Here is a 17970-nt window from a genome sequence, read left to right on the forward strand (position 1 = left end):
TTTTCTCCACATCCTGCCTGCCGTCTTGGGCCACCATCCCAAAGACAAAACCATTCTTCTTTCTTCTGCAACTAAAATGCTCACAAGTTGGCTGTCAAACAGAAAATCTCTCTGATTAACTCCCTCTCTCCAGGGAGCTACTGGTCATTAATGGCCCAATGTCTTAATCTTCTAGAGTGAAAATGAATATGGTAGAACAGGTAAGAACTTCATGACAAATTCATTAATCAAGCAAGTGGCTCTGTAATTGTGGTATTTCAGCAGTCATGAGGTGGGACCCTGGGAAGTTGCATATCCAGGAGGGAAGTTGCATATCCAGGAAGGATGTGTGCACTGCTACCTACCCATCCTGTTCGTAAGACTGCCACTGGTAGTGGTGGAAGCAACCTAAGGATTTCCAGGTCTAAATTGTGCATTTCTGTTCTTCTCCCATGAAGGAATCTAAATGCCATTATGTCATGGTAACTGCATTGTGCTTCATATAATATCATAGAAATTAAAGGTAAAACCGTTTTATTTTTTTTTACAATATTACTGGTGGAACATAAGAGACAGCAGAAATATGACTATTAACCTGTCAATAGTTAGTGGATACCATTATTATACATTCTAAATTTGGGTGAAATCTCTGATCAGATTATTTAAACGTATGTGTATTAAAAGGTCTGTGACACAGATCATGTATTCAAAATAGTTTGCTTCAGATTCCCTGGAAACAAATCACTGGAGTAGACAGAATGTGCGTAGTCATCAAAGCATTTCTTATGTTGTGGATATGACTGGTAAATATAGAAGAAAATTGAAGATTTGAAGTGTAAAGGAAACTATAAAAACAGACAGCAGATGTCACTGTTGTTTTTCCATTACTTTACCTTAGCCTCATTTTTTTTTTTTTTTTGGTTTTGTTCCTAGTTAATGACATTTTTCATTTTATTCGAGAGCTCTAATAGGTAAAACAAGTTCACATATGCTAAACTTCTGTTTTGAATTTTATATTTGTTAAGGTTATGACTGTAAATCTTGCATGCATAGCTTATAAAGAAGATACTTACATTTTATATGCCTAGATTCATTAATTCAATATTATAAGTTGATAGAATAATAACTTCTATAATTATCTCTGGTTAAAAATGAGGTATTATCCATCTTGAATATAAACCTGTCCTGGTTTTATTTCAAATGACCGTTCATATCATTTGTTGTCTTCATGTACACAAGCAGAAATGCACCAAGAAGTAGTGACAGTACAATTAAAATCTCTGGAGATTTTTTTTTCACAAAATCTAATCTTATTGTCATCGGTTATTCAGAAAGCTGAAGCTTTACCATTATATTCTTAGGCATGTTGTGCATTGTTTTAAATTTCTAAAATAAGGAACTTGGATAAACTATTCCTAATATGCTTTCCATTGATAAAATTTCATGATTCAATAGGAAGCACTGAAGATAAATACTTAGAGAATAGTGCTTTTTATTTCAAAAATCTTATTAGGAGGTAATTTTGGTAGCATTTATAGTTTGTATATATGTTTCATGTTTTCATTAAAATGCATCACATTACTATTTTCTGGAACTAAAATGAAAGTATATATTGAGCATGTATTGGGAAATTAAGACTTATAATCCTAGAACAGCAATGAAACTGCGATTCACATATAGAATCTGCTATAACTGATAAACAATTCAGGAATTTAATGACAATCTAAAAATTTCAGAAGCCTGTGAATGTGTATATGATTAGATAAGGACTGTTAGAATAAATGATAAAGAACAGTTTATATTTTGGAATTTATCTTGATTATTTATTGAAGATATGATTAAAGATAGTGTTAACACAAAAGCCTGGAAGAGTAGGAACACTGTTCTTAGTCATAATGTGTCAGCACTTCATACTGGTGCCATGGTCAGGTTAATTATAAGGCCTATATTCAGAACTTCTGAAATAAATAATTTTCATCGTGGATAAAGTAGAATATGGTTTTTGGTGCCTGGTTCATGTATTATTTAGCTCAGAAAGCATTCTGAAGAAGAATTTAGAAATAGGGCATTTTATTCACTGGTAGGAACTTAGGTGATTAGAGATACATTATTTCTGTGGCCTGTTCCAGGATAGTATGTTTTGAACACATTGCATTTTCAGATTGGTTTGAAACTTGGCCTTGCTACTTTTAATCTGTGTTACTTTGGTCAAGAAATTTAGCATGTCATAAATATAGTTTCCTTACAAAGAAAGAATCTTGGGGCTTACATTTCTCAAGGTTGTTGTGAAGATTAGAGTGGATGCATTTGAAATACTCAGCACCAATATACGTGTAAGGTGTACATATATTATTCATACATATATATCATCAGAATCACTAATAGCAAATGTTTCTCAATGGCCTGTTGAGTACAGGCTTTATATGGGTTCTCTAAATATAAAAGGGTAGGATTTGTGGTCTCCACACTCAGAAGCAATGCTGAAATAATGTATTTACTAATTGGCACAGTAATTCTTTACCTGACATCTTTAACAGTTGTTTTAAAAAATTGTATTAGACAACGTGGATGGAACTGGAGGGTATTATGCTAAGTAAAATAAGTCAGGCAGAGAAAGACAGATACCATATGTTTTCACTCATATGTGGATCCTGAGAAACTTAACAGAAGACCATGGGGGAGGGGAAGGGGAAAAAAAAGTCACAGAGAGGGAGGGAGGCAAACCATAAGAGACTCTTAAATACTGAGAACAAACTGAGAGTTGATGGGGGGTGGGGGGAGAGGGGAAAGTGGGTGATGGGCATCAAGGAGTGCACCTGTTGGGATGAGCACTAGGTGTTGTATGGAAACCAATTTGACAATAAATTATATTTAACATAAAAAGTAAAAAATAAAAAATAAAAAAATAAAAAATTGTATTAGATTTGAATTTCAAAGCCTTATTAGCTCTCCCTTAGTGGTAACTCCCTGGCTGTCCCTCCTCTTTTGCCAACAGGCTAGTGGAGTTGAACTACCAGTTTTACTGTTATATTCACTTTTCGTCTTTAGACCTAGATATTCAAATAATGGAAGATATGATGGGATTTTAGAGTCAACCTGATTGGGGCGTGATGTGAGTGGATTATGGGGGTTCCCCTCATGAAAACCAAGGTCAAAGGAGGACTGTATACTTGGTACCTCTTGGCATGACTTGCTTACAGTTTTTATTTGTTTAAAAAGGTAGATTGATGGCGTGGAAATCAGTAGTCATAAGTTGGGAATATGGATCTTGGCTATCAGACCTTACAATGAGAGTGGGTAGGTTCCTCATAAGTCCTGTGGCATCCCACCTTCTCTGTTCTCAGGCCCTAGTACTTCATAGAATTATAGATGATTTATTTTTGGTTGCTTTCTCTGCCTCCCAACTGCTTCATAGTTTTAACTAATATTCTCTGTTATCCTCATAGATAGACTTCAGAAATGGAGTTATCATGTATCCATATATGTGTACTTTGTTGTCTATAACACATTTTTACAAGTATGAGTAACTTCTTGAACAAGAATCCATACTCTTAATATTTTTGTAGCAGTCTTGAACTGGAGTAATTATCAAGTAATATGTGTTTGTGAGACAGGGGACCACTGATGTATGTTAATATTCCCCCAAATCGCTCTCTACTCCCACAATATTCATATCTCCAGCACATTTATTGAGCAGTTACAATGTCCTAAACACTGACGTAAGTGATTTACATATAACAATGTATATGTTTATGACAATCTAGGTGTGTTCTATCATTATTCCTAATATTGAGGATGATAACACTGAAGTACAGAGAGTCCCTTAGCTAGTCCCACTTGTCCCAGGCCTCACAGCTAGGAAGTGGCAGAGTTGGGGCCACCCCCCAAGTCTTCTGAGTGCAGAGTCTATGCTCTTAGCACTTACACTGCCAATCTTCTAGGTTTGACTTTGTTATTTAAAATTGCTAGAAGAGGGGCACCTGGGTGGCTCAGTCAATTGACTGACCGACTTGGGCTCAGGTCATGACCTCACGGTTCATGAGTTTGAGCCCGTATTGGGCTCTGTGCTGACAGCTCAGAGCCTGGAGCTTTCTTCAGCTTCTGTATCTCCCTCTCTCTCTCTGCCCCTCCCCTGCTTGCGTTTTTTTTTCCCTCTCTCTCTCTCCCCAAAATAAATAAAAACATTAAAAATAATTTAAAACTGCTGGAAGAGAGTGGGATGGTAAAGATGATGTCTATGGGAGGCTTTCAGAGCCAGTGAATTCCGTCCCCCGCCCCGTGCATAGTTGTGAATGGGGCTTGTGGATCAGGAAGCACCTTTGGGCAACTTGTAGTGACACAGTAATCCCAGTATGATTCCATATTTTGGATTCATGCTTTTCTTACAATCTAGCTTCAGGTTGGAAAATGAATTGACACTGTCAAACAGTATAAAGTTCTACACTGAAGACAAGGAAACTAGAAGTCAGACCTAGAATTCTCTCTCTGGTTCAAATTTCTTACTCATGTAATTCAATTTACATATGTAATAAGTCCTGAGTGTAATCTCTACTATTATCTGCCTTTAAGTAAAGTCCTTAAAATATGGCCGTCTCCTGTTTTTCTGCAACACTTTGGGGTAATTCCCATCACCTCACTGAGTATTGTGCAATTATAAAATTAAAAAGTTCCTACTGTAGTATGAAAGTATTTTTAAGATGATGCTGCAGGTCTCATATAAAAATATGTAAATTCTCTAAGGACTAGAAATATTTTTCATTAATTTAAAATAATATTTGGATCATATGTCAGTTTGGAATAAATTGATTTATCAAGCATCTTGTTTTGGCACAGTGGTGACTACAAGTACATCAGTTATCTTTGGAAGAAAAATGGTTTCTATAGGTCATAAGTTAGGTCAGTTAGTCATCCTGGGTATATTGTGTCTCTGATGCTGTTTCCTTAGATTTGATCTCGCTTCTCTCTTATACATTTGAAGCTTATTTAGGAATGTGTCAGAACAAGCTGTCTCTCAAGCCTAAATTGTTAGCCTTGAGGGCAGGGACCACGTTGTTATATTATGTTTGGAGCAGGGCACAAGAGAGCACTGCCCAGATAATAAAGGATGGTGATGAGCTCAAGTGGGTGACCTAGCTCATCAGTCTGGACACCATGGGCAGAGAGCACATGCCATTGTTCTCAGAGTTTTCTCCTTGATGACCTCTCTGAAGCTACTCTTCACCTTGCTGTGAAGTCTTATTTAATTTTTTTTTACTTTAAAAAGAAAGGTCTGTAACATAACTTGTCTACTTTTGTTTTGCAAGCATTCAGTTTTAAAACAATTGAAAGTCATACCTGATCTTGTTTTTTTTTTATACTTAATATTTAACAGTCTTGGCATATACAAGAGTTTGATAAATGAATGTTAAATCAAATTGAATTGGTACCTTTGACAGTGGGTAATCAGGCAGTTGAGAGCAAATTAAGATCTAGAATCCAGGTTTCCTGTCTACTCCCTCCCCGCCAAGAGGAACAATGGATTCCCAATGGCTCTCTGACTCTCACTCAGAATCCAGCCTGGTTTAGGGCTGCTGTAGATCTTAAGGCCAGGGGATTGATAAAAAAAAAAAAACAAAACAGACTTGAAAATGTAGTTAAGTTTGTAATTGAGTTTGATTTCAACTTGGGTTTGTAATATTAACACTCTGGGGAATTCCTGGTTTTCCTCCACTTGGAGAACTTTGTATCACTTCCCAGAGGAGCTGGGAACTGGAAACAGGACGACTTAAACTTCTTATTAAAAATGGACTTTCCTCTTGATGGCATGCTTAAGCCTTATAAAACGCTATTTTGGTGCTTTTACTGGACGTGTTTAAGCTGTGTTGCTCAATGCCAATATTACAGGAATAAGAAACTATGTTCTGACAGTAAAACATCCATTTGAGAAAGATGGTAAATTTATTGGGAACATTTCAGGGTTGAAGCATATTTGTAACTGTGAGATATGGCCTCAATTATTAATCATCATGAGAAACTGAATAGAACTGACTCTGATATGCTAGATTAATGGCATTTGATTTTAGTACCCCAAACTGAAATCATCATCTGTGAAAAGAGATTTGCAATCTTTTCAGTAATTCAGCCCTGGCTATGTTATAGCCCCAGAACTCTGGCTTTAATTACTACTGATTTCATTTTACCTTCTCCTAGCGATGCCATTTTGAAATGTGGTGAGAGGATTCAAATCATTTCAAATTTGATACTTTGAACTAAAGTAAATCCAGAACTGTGGGGTTAAGAAGATTGTGAGCTTTTTAGGCCAGTAAGTAGGAAATGGAGGAGGGAAGATGTCATTTTTGAGCACTTACTCTGTTTTAGGAATGTTAGCCAAATGTAGGTATTATTCCCATTTTACAGATGAGAAATCTGAGACTTAGAGCAGTTTGATGTTTTGCCCACAGCTGCCCCACTTAAAGAAATAAGCCAGGATGCAAACCAGCTTGAATGACTTCCAAGTCTGTATGCTTCTGACTCTGCTGTAGAGATTCCCTCCTGAGTTTTGTACATATTTAAATCTCCATAGCAGTGCTTTCCTCATATTGCACTTACACTGGTATTATAGTTATGTCAAGTTTTGTTTTATCTCATTAGTCTATATTCTTATTAATGAATAAGGCTGTGTTTTCTATGCAACTGACATAATGCTTCTTCCACATAGTAGATGTTTTAAAAAACTTACCGAATAAAATTGTTTAATAATCTGACATTGTTTCCTACTTGATGTAGATCTAGGGTTCAAAACTATTCTTTCCCCAAATAATGCTAGTGGTTGGTAGTTAAAATGTTAAATCTCATATACAATATTATAATTTTCTCTTCAATCAACACTTTCTTCTTTTCAAACAGGGAAAACAACAGTATATAAATAGTGATTTCTTCTTATTAAAGAATAGGAAAAAAATATTCAGAGGGGATACAAATAAATAAACCAAAGTCCCACCCTTTGGGAGTTCATAGCCAAGTGACAGTGATGAGAGATGGTCATAATATTTATAATATAGGGTAGAATGTTCTAATGCCTGAAGAAAATATTCAAGTAGAGTTGTAAAAGTTTAGAAGAGAGGTGATTTTTTAAAATCCCAGTTTAGTTAACATACAGTGTTATATTAATTTCAGGTATACAATATAGTGATTTAGCAATTCTATACATTATTCAGTGCTCATTATTATGAGTATATTCCTAATCCCCTTCACCTATTTCACCCATTCCCCCTACCCTCCCCACTGATAACCCATCTGTTTGTTCTCTATAGTTAAGAGTCTGTTTTTTGTTTTTTTCTCTTTGTTCATTTATTTTGTTTCTTAAATTCCACATATGAGTGAAATAATACGGTATTTGTCTTTCTCTGACTGACTTATTTCACTTAGCATTATACCCTCTAGATCCATCATGGTGTTGCAAATGACAAGATTTCATTCTTTTTTATGGTTGGGTAATATTCCATTGTGTATGTGTTTTTGTGTGTGTATTTTGCTATTTATGTGCCACATCTTTTTTAAAAAATTTATTTTTTGAGAGAGAGAATGCAAGTGGGAGAGGGGCAGAGAAAGAGGGGGACAGAGGATCCAAAGAGGGCTCTGCACTGAAAGTAGAGAGCCCAGTGAGGGGCTCGAACTCGTGAACTCGAGCCAAAATCAAGAGTCAAAAGCCTAACTGACTGAGCCACCCAGGTGCCCCAACCACCAGTTTATCCAGTCATATATCAATGGACACTGGGGCTGATTCCATAATTTGTAAATAATACTGCAGTAAACATAGGGGTGCATATATCTTTTTGAATTACTGTTTTTGTTTTCTTTGGGAAAATACCCAGTGGTGAAATTACTGGATCATAAGGTAATTCTGTGTTAATCACAGTTTTCCTCAGTGGCTGCACCAGTTTGCATTGTAGCCAATGGTGCATGAGGGTTCCTTTTTCTCCACATTCTTGGGAACATTTATTGCTTCTTGTGGTTTTGATATCAATCATTCTGACAGGTGTGAGGTGATACCTCATTGTATTTTTTAAAAAAAATTTTAATGTTTATTTATTTTTCAGAGAGAGAGACAGAGTGTGAGTGAGGGAGGGGCAGAGAGAGAGGGAGACACAGAATCCAGGGGGGAGAGAGAGAGGAAGACTCAGGTTCCATCCAGCCTCTGAGCTGTCAACACAGAGAGCTGTCAACAGAGAGCAGAGGGAAGGCAGAGAGAGAAGGAGGGAGAGAGAATCCCAAGTAGGTTCTGCATTGTCAATGCAGAGCCCTGTGCAGGGCTCGAACTGACCAACTGTGAGATCATGACCTGAGCCAAAATCAAGAGTCAGATGCTTAAATGACTGAGCCGCCCAGGCACCCCCTCACTGTACTTTTGATTTGCATTTTCCTGATGATGAGTGATGTTGAGCATCTTTTCATGTGTCTGTTGGCCATATGTAAAGGAGAGATGATTTTTAATTTGCAAGGATCAGGGAAATGTTCATGAAAGAGGGGAAATTTGACCTGGAACTTAGAAAGATGAGAATATCTTGACACGTTTCAAGGGAAGGGACTCCAGGCAGAGGAAATAATTTGAGAATAGTTATGGAGACATAAATGTCAAATGAACAATACTCAGTTTAATCTGACTGGAGTATAAGTCATGTTAAACATACTGAAAAAGTGAGATAGGAGAGGGTACTGGGGAGAGGGCTTGGGGAGCTTTCTGTTATATGTTATTTAAATTCCATTTTAATAGTTTTATGAGATCATGACCTGAGCCGAAATCGGATGCTTAACCAACTGAGCCACCTGGGTGCCCTAGAACTGCACTTTGTGAGCACAAATTTGAGAAGATTATTTTAACAGTAATATGTAGCTTTGAAGGAAGTGGAAAAGTTAGTATACTACCACTGCAGTAGTATAGATTAGAAACTGGCATAGAATATACTATTAGTGAATAGTACAGATAAGAATAGTATGGATGAGAAAAAATTGCGTATATTAGAAACAAAGATTTGAATGATGATGACATCAATGGAAATAAGAATGAGACAAATTTAAGATGAATTTTAGAATTACATATGATAGGACTGGGCAATTGGTTGAATGTACATGCTGCAAAGGGAGACTTGAAAGATAATTTTAGAATTAGGAGGATGGGGGAATTATAAGAAGGTTAAGAACATAATAGAACCAGAGGAATCAGTTGGCGAAGTCTACAAGAGGAGAAAGACAAGTGCTTTTTTTGTTGTGTTGAGTTACTGGCAAAGAATTCAGGGCAATTGAAAAGTCTGGTATTATTTCTATATGTGCAAAGTGTTGGTGAGGAAGGCATAGGACAAACTACAAAAGGGAACGTTATTTAATTTTCAATATCTATGAGTCATAGATCCTCAGTGACTCTATAATTAATAGACATTCTATAGTAATAAACAGACATGCAGAAACAGAAACATATATATTCATACAAATATTCCTGCAACGATACCTGATAATAGTTACCCCGATAAATTTAGAGTGTCCATCTGTGGTATTAGTACAGAATGAGAAAGATTAAACTTTAGAATTAATTTGGATAAAATACCCCTGGAAGTTCCAATATAGTGCTTCTATGAAGTCCAAGACTCCTCCTTAGACCCCTTTGGTTGCTTATTTTCTTATTATTAACAAATCTTTTATAAGGTGATGTGACTAGAACAGGATTTGTGCTATCCTGAGGCCATTTTTATCAAATAGTGCTTGAAGGGAGCAGATTGGTCTTATAGATGTTAGATTTCATTTTATTAATTGATGTCTAGCAGCTCCAGAATTTTCTTAAGTCAGATGGGGCACAGTTGTTTGGCCATTAACTCTCCAGCTATATTAGTCTTCCATTAATCAAACTGAAATTCAGTTTCTAAGATAGGTTTTCAAACTTACTTATCCCCTCCACCAACCCTTTCTCCCCTTTTATCCCCCTTTCTTTTTGAAAATATATTTATTAAATGCCTGTTCCATTCCAGACGTTATGTTGAATGCTAGGAGTGGATTGATGAATAAGTTCCTGTTTTTAGGGACCTCATAGTCTAGTAGGGTAGAATCTTAAGTGCTCTGATACAGGAGCACAGAAAAGGGAACTAAATCAGATCTGGAAGTGGAAGGGTAAATTAGAAATGATTTTCCAGAAATGGTGACATCCGAGCAGTGTTTTGAAGATAAGTAGGAAATAGCTGGAAAAAAAGTGTTGTGGGATGGGAGAGCCCATTCTTGGTAGAGACTTAAAGACACATTCAAAGATTTACAAATAGTCTGTACAGCTGGAAAGAGGAGGGTATTTGGGGAATTATAGGAGATGGAGTGAGAAAAATAGGCAGGAGTAAATAGTTATGAGTCTTGGGTTCAAAGGAATTTCATCCACCTCCTGAAAGCTTGGATTTCATTCAAGGGATTAACTTGTTAAAATTTGTACTTTAGGAAGATTATTTTGGTACAAAATGGATTTGAAGAAGGTAAGATTGGAGGCAAGGATGTCTATGAGAGGCCACTGCTAAAATCTGGGGAAGAAGATGAAAGCTTAAATTAAGGTAGCTGAGAAATTAAGGGAAAGGATAGATTTAGGAATCATTAAGAAGACCACTTGGGTCTTGGAGCCTGATTGATGAAGTAAGTGAAAGAAAGGGATAAACTCTCAAGTATTTGGTTTGGATATTTGAGTCCTTCATGGGATCATTCAGTGAAGATATAGAAGTGAGATCTGATTTTTGGAAAGAGTTAGATATTTCAGACTTTGGCATATGGAAGTTGAGATTCTCTTTGGTTATCCAGGAAGAAATGTCTATTAGGCAACTCAGCTGAATGTTTTGAAGTAAGAGATATGGACTAGAGTTATCCTGTAAGCCGATGTCATAGATATGGGTGCCAAACCCCAAGGGTCATGGGGTGAGAACTGAGGTTGGAGCTCTTGGGAAGACATTTAATTGAAAATCAGAGGAATACATAGACGAGAAAGATAAGCAGAAGAAGTAAAACGGGAAAAAAGAGAGGAACAATGTAATGGAAATAGAGTTTAAAGAAGGAGGAAGTGTCATTAGTGTCAGTCTGCAAACAAGTAAACTAAGAACTACAGAAAAATTTTTATTATATTTGGCATAAAGTTGTAATCAGTGACCTCTGACCTGAGCAGTTTTAGTAAAGCAGTATGGGCAGGGCAGGAATTGAATCATGCACAATTATAAGGGGAACAGCTGAGTTAGGAATGAAAAATGAAATAGTAGGATGAGAACAGATCAAGTCCTGGGAGCAAAACCAAATTGGGGGCCAAAATGAGCAGGAATTGATGCTGGACAGGAGTAGGGAGAGGACAAACATGAGGCTCATATAGATTCTGTTGGAATATGATATAGTTTAGCTGGCATGATTGTAGTTAGGATACCCTAGAGGCATTATACAACTTCTGAACCACATTTCTGAGATGTATTTTCTCCTGACCAAACATTTCACATCCAGAGGGCAAATCAGAAATCCTGACCAGTTACATGCAACTACTCATCTAGCATTAAACAGCTGAGAACTGTTCCAACACAATGAGGCAAACTGTCTGTGGAAAGAGGAGTCTTTTATCATATACTGCATAGGCCCAGAAATCAATAAGTGCTTGACAGTCTGGAAAGCATCCTTTTGATGATGGATCCAATGTCATTGAAAGTACTTAAATGCCTCAGCAATGTTTGTCTTTTGTCAAAGAAAAATGTGGTTGTAAACTGGATGCACTGAGAAGGCTTGAAGCTCTTACTTTGTTTTCAGGGTAGGCCTGCCAAGGATATCATGTACTACATTTTTAGGGATAAATATCCAGCAGCATTGGTGAGGTAGCTAAGGAAGGTATCCCTGGAAATTCTGATCCCTGGGAAGGACAGGAGACAAGGGTGCTGTGTGTGGATGTCTAACTTGGCTGGATGTTCTCTGATCAGGTAGCTCTGGGGCAAAGGCAAGCAGGTTGACTCCATTCCTAGTTCATACTTGAGTCTGCTTCTCACCTACTTACTCCCCATAGTCATCCATTTTCTCTGGTTATTGATCTTCAGTTTTGCTCTAGGCTATAACTCTGGATCCTCTGATACCAAACTTACTATGTTTACCAGTGAATTACTAATAGCTGACTCTGGCTCACCTTCTTGGATCATATAATGTCTTATAAAGTGTACCCACTTGAGCAGAAATACACCTTGTTAAAATAGACTTGAGTAAAAGGTTTCACCCACTCTCATCACCAGAATGTTGACTGAAAAGATCTTGAAGCTTTTATCAATCCAATTGCCTATCTATAACAATATGATGAGATCTCTAATTCAGAACTTTCATAAGCAACAAAAGAATTTGTGGACAATGCCTGATTCCCCAGTCTGTAAGGATAACAGTTCATGTAGTTCAATGCCACAAAGTACAAAGTGGGACAATGGCTTTTGATAGAAATTTCCAATTTTTCGGTGAAACTCTTTGTAAAAGAAACAGTTTTTATTCTGGTCTGGTTTGAATTTTCTTCTGTTGGCCAAGTTTAGCTGACCCTACTCTGATCCTCTTCTGTGTGTTACATGGTATTTTTGCCTACTCTCTTCTGCCTGATGATATAACTTTTTTGCTTAGAGATATTTTTTAGAATGAATTTTTTCCCATTGAAACTGTGCAAAATGTTTAATTCATTTTGTTCTGCAAAATGTTGGTACCTGCTTTCTTCTTGCCTCTGAAAGGGCTGGTTGATGTTGCCCTGTGTCTGTCTCTGCATTATCCCATCCATCTCTGTCCTTGTGGCCCTTGCTCACTTTTGCCATGTAGCACTCTCTGTCCTGATCTGTATGCTCTTCATTGTGGTGATGGTTAATAGCTCAGACTTCAGAATGAGGCTGCATTCTTACATCGAGATTCAAGTGGGAAAGAATTTGCTTCTATACTCATTCAAGTTGGCGGTATTCATTTCCTTAAGGATGTATTACTGAGGGCCCAGGCTTCTTACTGGCTGTTGTCTGGAGGCCTTCCATAGTTCTTGACACATGGCTTCCTTGGTATGCCTGCTTGCTTTATCAAGACAGCAAGGAGAATCTCTCACTTCAGTCTGCTAAGAGGCAATATTATATGATGTAATATAAAATGGGAGTGACACACTTATATTATATGATGTAATATAAAATGGGAAAGAACACACTTTCGCTGTGTTCTATTTGTTAAAGCAAGTCGTAGGTCTCTTCTACACTGAAGAGGAGGGGATTACACAAAGGTGTAAACACTAGGCAGTGGACAGTGTTTGGAGGGTGCAGTCACCATAGGGTCTGCGTGCCATGCCCAGATGCTTGACAAATTGTAAGGTCATAGGAAGTACTGAACTATTCCATAGCCTTAATCTTATTAATTCTATGAACAAGATATCAAAATATCATACTATAATAGAGCTTGGGAAGATAATGGAATAGGAGGACCCTAAACTTAGCCCTCCCATGTTTACAACTAGATATCATCCACATCCAAGTCAATAGGCCAGAGAATGATTGGGAGGCTGACAGAACAAACTCCGCAACTAAATATAGAGAAGAAGCTGCATCTGAAAGTTTAGGAAAGTCAGAAAGGCAGAGGGAGGATGCCTGTAGGAGGAGGGGAAACTGCACATGGAGAGGGCAGAGAATTGGGCCCTTGCACCATGGAGTGCACATGGGGAAAACTATTTCTTATAATATTTGGCTTTAAAACCTCTGGGTGGCAGGGTGGCACAGATACTTTTAGCTCAGGTACAGGGCTGGGGCAAATTTTGCCCAAATTTTGCTTGTGGCCCAGCTGCTGGGTGCATAGCTGCTGCCATCATGCACGCTGTGCCACACCTAACCACCACACAGCACCCAGCCAGGTTGCCCCCAGCCACCGTTATGCCCTGGGCCCAGCTATGCTCAGCTACCAACAAGCACCACGCCTAGCCTCATGCCCCTGGTCACCTGACATGTAGGCCCCAGCTGCCCTAGCACTTCAGGGAATCCAGAATAGGAACTAGTGGCTCAATGAAAAATTTTCTAACACCACCACCCTGTTCTTAAATTCCCTGGCAGGCATGCCTGCTCAGAGCTGGCCTGCTGGGTCCCACTAACACCACAAAGAGCAAGGAGAACTAACAAAAGGCAGGGCGTCAGTGCAGACAATTGCGCTGAAAGGAAAAGTGACTCAGAAACAGTATCAGGGCATAAGCAACACACATAGGATACTCTCCTGAAGTGCCAGGTTCTGGTGAACAGGGAACATTGCCCTGCAAGGCACTTCAGGACCTCTTCTTCATAAAGTCACTGCTTTCAAGAGCAGAAGACATAGTTGCCTTTTTCTTTCTCTCTCTCTCTACCTTTCTTTCTTTCTTTCTCTCTCTCTCTCTCTCTCTCTCTCTCTCTTAGAAAAGGGTGGAATTTAATCTTTAGTTACAGGACACTGCAAGATATGGATTCCACAAAGAAGTAAGAAACCCATTTAGAGGAGAAGCTTCATAGAGTATGTACAATTTGGAACTGTTCAAGTATAGTTTCATTGTAAAAAGTGCTACAATAACAAAACACATTTAAAAGAGTTCTTAGTAGAGAAACAGTAAGATATACCAAACATAGTACACAACAAACAACTTAAAATTATTTTAAAAAACTTTATTTTGAGAAAGAGAGAGTGTGAGTGGGGGAGGGGCAGCGAGAAAGTGGGAAAGAATCCCAAGCAGACTCAGTGCCCTCTTCTCAGAGCCCAACTTGGGGCTTGATCCTGAACTTGGATTGTATAGCCTTCAGAGTTAGTTTCTGGAACAGCGTTTTGATCTTCCTCTTCCTCTACAAAGAAATACCTCTCAATCAAGTTTAATGAAGCTTTGTATACAGACTCATTTTAATGGTTTTGTAGAGTTTCAATTTTGTCCAAATCTCCACATTCTTTAATCATTATACTCAGTTTCTCAGCTTTACTTAGCTTCTCAGCAGGCCAAAAGATGTTTGAAATGCATCCATAATAACCAGAGTAATTTTTGTATCTTTTACAGTTAAGAGATTCATCATTTGTTCTATTATGCCACCATGAATGATGTATACAGTCTGTTCAACTGTTCTTCCACTTGTATAGTTGGTCACAACCCATACAGCATCCTTTTGTGTCTTAAAGTCTGTCTCAGAGAGAAAATCAGTGAGGGATGGTACTAATCCATGATTCACAACTTGCTGTATCTGGTCTTGGTGACCAGCTATGATGTTTGACACTGTCCACATAGCTTACTTCTGAATATTAGTTTTGAGGTTCATTAGCAGGCTTGGAAGGACAACATGTACTCCTACATCTATTACAACCTGAGTCTGTTCATCTGCCCCAGTGACAATATTTACTGTGGCTTTTAGCACGGGAGTCACAATGAGCAATTCACTAGCTCCTAGAAGCTTTACAAGTTGGAGCACAACTCCTATTTTCATGGCCATCTTAGTCCATTCATTTGGACCATCAGTAAGATAGGAGATGGCCCAGCAAGTATGTAATAATACTTCTGGATCATCATGATTCAGGAGATGAACTAAGGTAGGAAGAATCTTCTCAGTAGCATCTAACAGACATTCAGGATTCTTGTTGTGACAAAGGTTTGAAAGTGTCCAAGGAAGGTTATGTAAATAACCACATTCTAAAGATTACATATCAGAAACTGTAAGGAGAGCCAACAGCAGGTCAACTGTACCATATTTGATAAACAAGTCTTGAGGAACTGAACCATCATCTGCATTGCTTCCTAGCACCCCTACAGCTTGTTCACTGATGTGGGCATGGGAAGATGCCAACAGAGAAATGAATGCTGGGGTATCACCTCCATCTACCACAATTTTGGTCTGTTCTGATGTTCTGGAAACAATGTTAGTGAGGGCCCAAGCAAATTAAAACTGAATAGGACTACAGTCAGTTCTACCCAAGAAGTATACAAATTTTGGAATCAAAACCAGCCCAGATTATGTTGTCTATGGGAGGCTGTGTTTCCCTGGAAAGCAGTTTCCTATCAGCTTTAGTAGCCTGGAGCTAGCTTTCCAAATGAATTGCTATTTATGCCTTGGACAATGTCATCAACAGACCAACTTACAGTGCCTTGGTTGTTGCAGTTCTCTTGCAGTAGAGAAGTAGCACCATCAGGAAATGAGCTTACATTTCTCCTTTTCAGCATCTGGTCATCCTTAGCTTTCCTCAGCTCCTCATTAACTTCTATTCAGTGCCACCTCATTTCTGTACTGTCTTTCCCCTTGTTCTTGAACCTGTTAAGGCAGGCAGCTGGCAAATTAGCATTTATATTGGTGGACATGGTTATGAGACAAAGGGAGAAAGCTATATAGCTGGCTCAGGCTTCCAGGAGATGGTGTGGGGGCATGTAGGTCAGCTTCCCTCAAAATGTCCACAATGGCTCAGCCCAAAGACAGTGTTATAGCTAACTTTATTAACACAGAGAAACAGACAAAGAGGCAGACAAAATGAGGAGACAGAGAAATTTATCACAAATGAAAGGACAGGATAACACCACAGCCAGAGATCTAAGAGAAACAGATATAAGTAACATGCCTGAAAGAGAACTTAAAGCAATTATCATAAGGATACTCACTTGACTTGAGAAAAGAGTAGAAGACATAAGTGAGACTTACACAGAGGTAAGGAGTAACATAGCAGAGATAAAGGACTCAATGAATGAAATGAGAAACACACTTGACAGAACGAATAGCAGGATGCAAGAAGCATAAGAATGAATTAGTAACCTAGAAGAAAGAATAATGTTTACTAATCAAGCTGGCCAAAAGAGAGAAAAAAGAATTACACAAAACGAGAATAGACTTAGGGAACTCAATGACTCCATCAAACATAGTAACATTTGTATTATAAGGATTCCAGAAGAAGAGAGAGAAAGGGGGGCAGAACATTTATTTGAAGAAATAATAGCTGAAAACTTCCCTAATCTGAGGGAGGACACAGATATCCAGATCCAGGAGGCACAGAGAACTCCCATCAAAATAAACAAAAGCAGACCTACACCAAGACATATTGTAATTAATAGAAAGATAAAGAAAAAATATTAAAGCTGTAAGATGAAAGAAGTCAGTAACTTACAAGGGAAAATCCATAAAGGTGGTGGGAAATTTTCAACAGAAACTTTGCAAGCGAGAATGGAATGACATGATATATTCAAAGTGCTGAATGGGAAAAATCTGCAGCCAAGAATACTTTATCCAGCAAGGCTATCATTCAGAATAGAAGGAGAGATAAAGCATTTACCAGACAAAAACGAAAGAAGTTTGTGACTAGTAAACCAGCCCTGCCAGAAATATTAAAGGGGACTCTTTGAGTGGAAAGGAGAGATCAAAAGTGACAATATAAAGGTAGGAAACGCAAAAGCAGTGAAGATGAATATTTTTGTAACAAATCAGTTAAGGAACTCACAAAAAAGAATATAAAATATAATAACATATACCTAAAATGTGGGGAGTAGAGAGTTCAAACTTAAATGACTATTAACTTAATATATACTGCTGTATGCAGAAGAGGTTATGTCCAAACCTAGTGGTAACCATATATCAAAGACCACTAATAAACATGCAAGGAATAAAGAGAAAGAAATACAATATATCACTAAATAAAATCAGCAAAACATGAGAGAAAGACAAAGGCTCAGAGAAAGTCTTCAGAAAGATTACTTAGCCACAAACTAAGTAATAATTTGGTAATAAATACATATCTATCACTAATTACTTTGAATGTAAATGGATTAATGTTCCAATCAAAAGACATAGAGTGACAGAATGGATAAAAAAGCAAGACCCATTCATATGCTGCTATAAGACCCTCATTTTATTTTATTTTATTTTATTTTTTTTATGAAGTTTATTGACAAATTGGTTTCCATACAACACCCAGTGCTCATCCCAAAAGGTGCCCTCCTCAATACCCATCGCCCACCCGCCCCTCCCTCCCACCCCCCATCAACCCTCAGTTTGTTCTCAG

The 17970-nt window shown here is 37.9% G+C and overlaps 1 pseudogene; it reads right to left on the bottom strand.

The window, feature by feature from the left end:
- Nucleotides 1-14688: 14688 nt before the first annotated feature.
- On the bottom strand, nt 14689-16285 carry LOC124508319 (importin subunit alpha-1-like; annotated as a pseudogene).
- Between the last annotated feature and the right edge of the window lie 1685 nt (nt 16286-17970).

Source organism: Lynx rufus, unplaced genomic scaffold (genome assembly GCF_022079265.1).
Source record: "Lynx rufus isolate CCGP_SWC_20201006 ecotype Redwood Valley unplaced genomic scaffold, mLynRuf1.p SCAF_13, whole genome shotgun sequence".
NCBI classification, from domain to species: domain Eukaryota; kingdom Metazoa; phylum Chordata; class Mammalia; order Carnivora; family Felidae; genus Lynx; species Lynx rufus.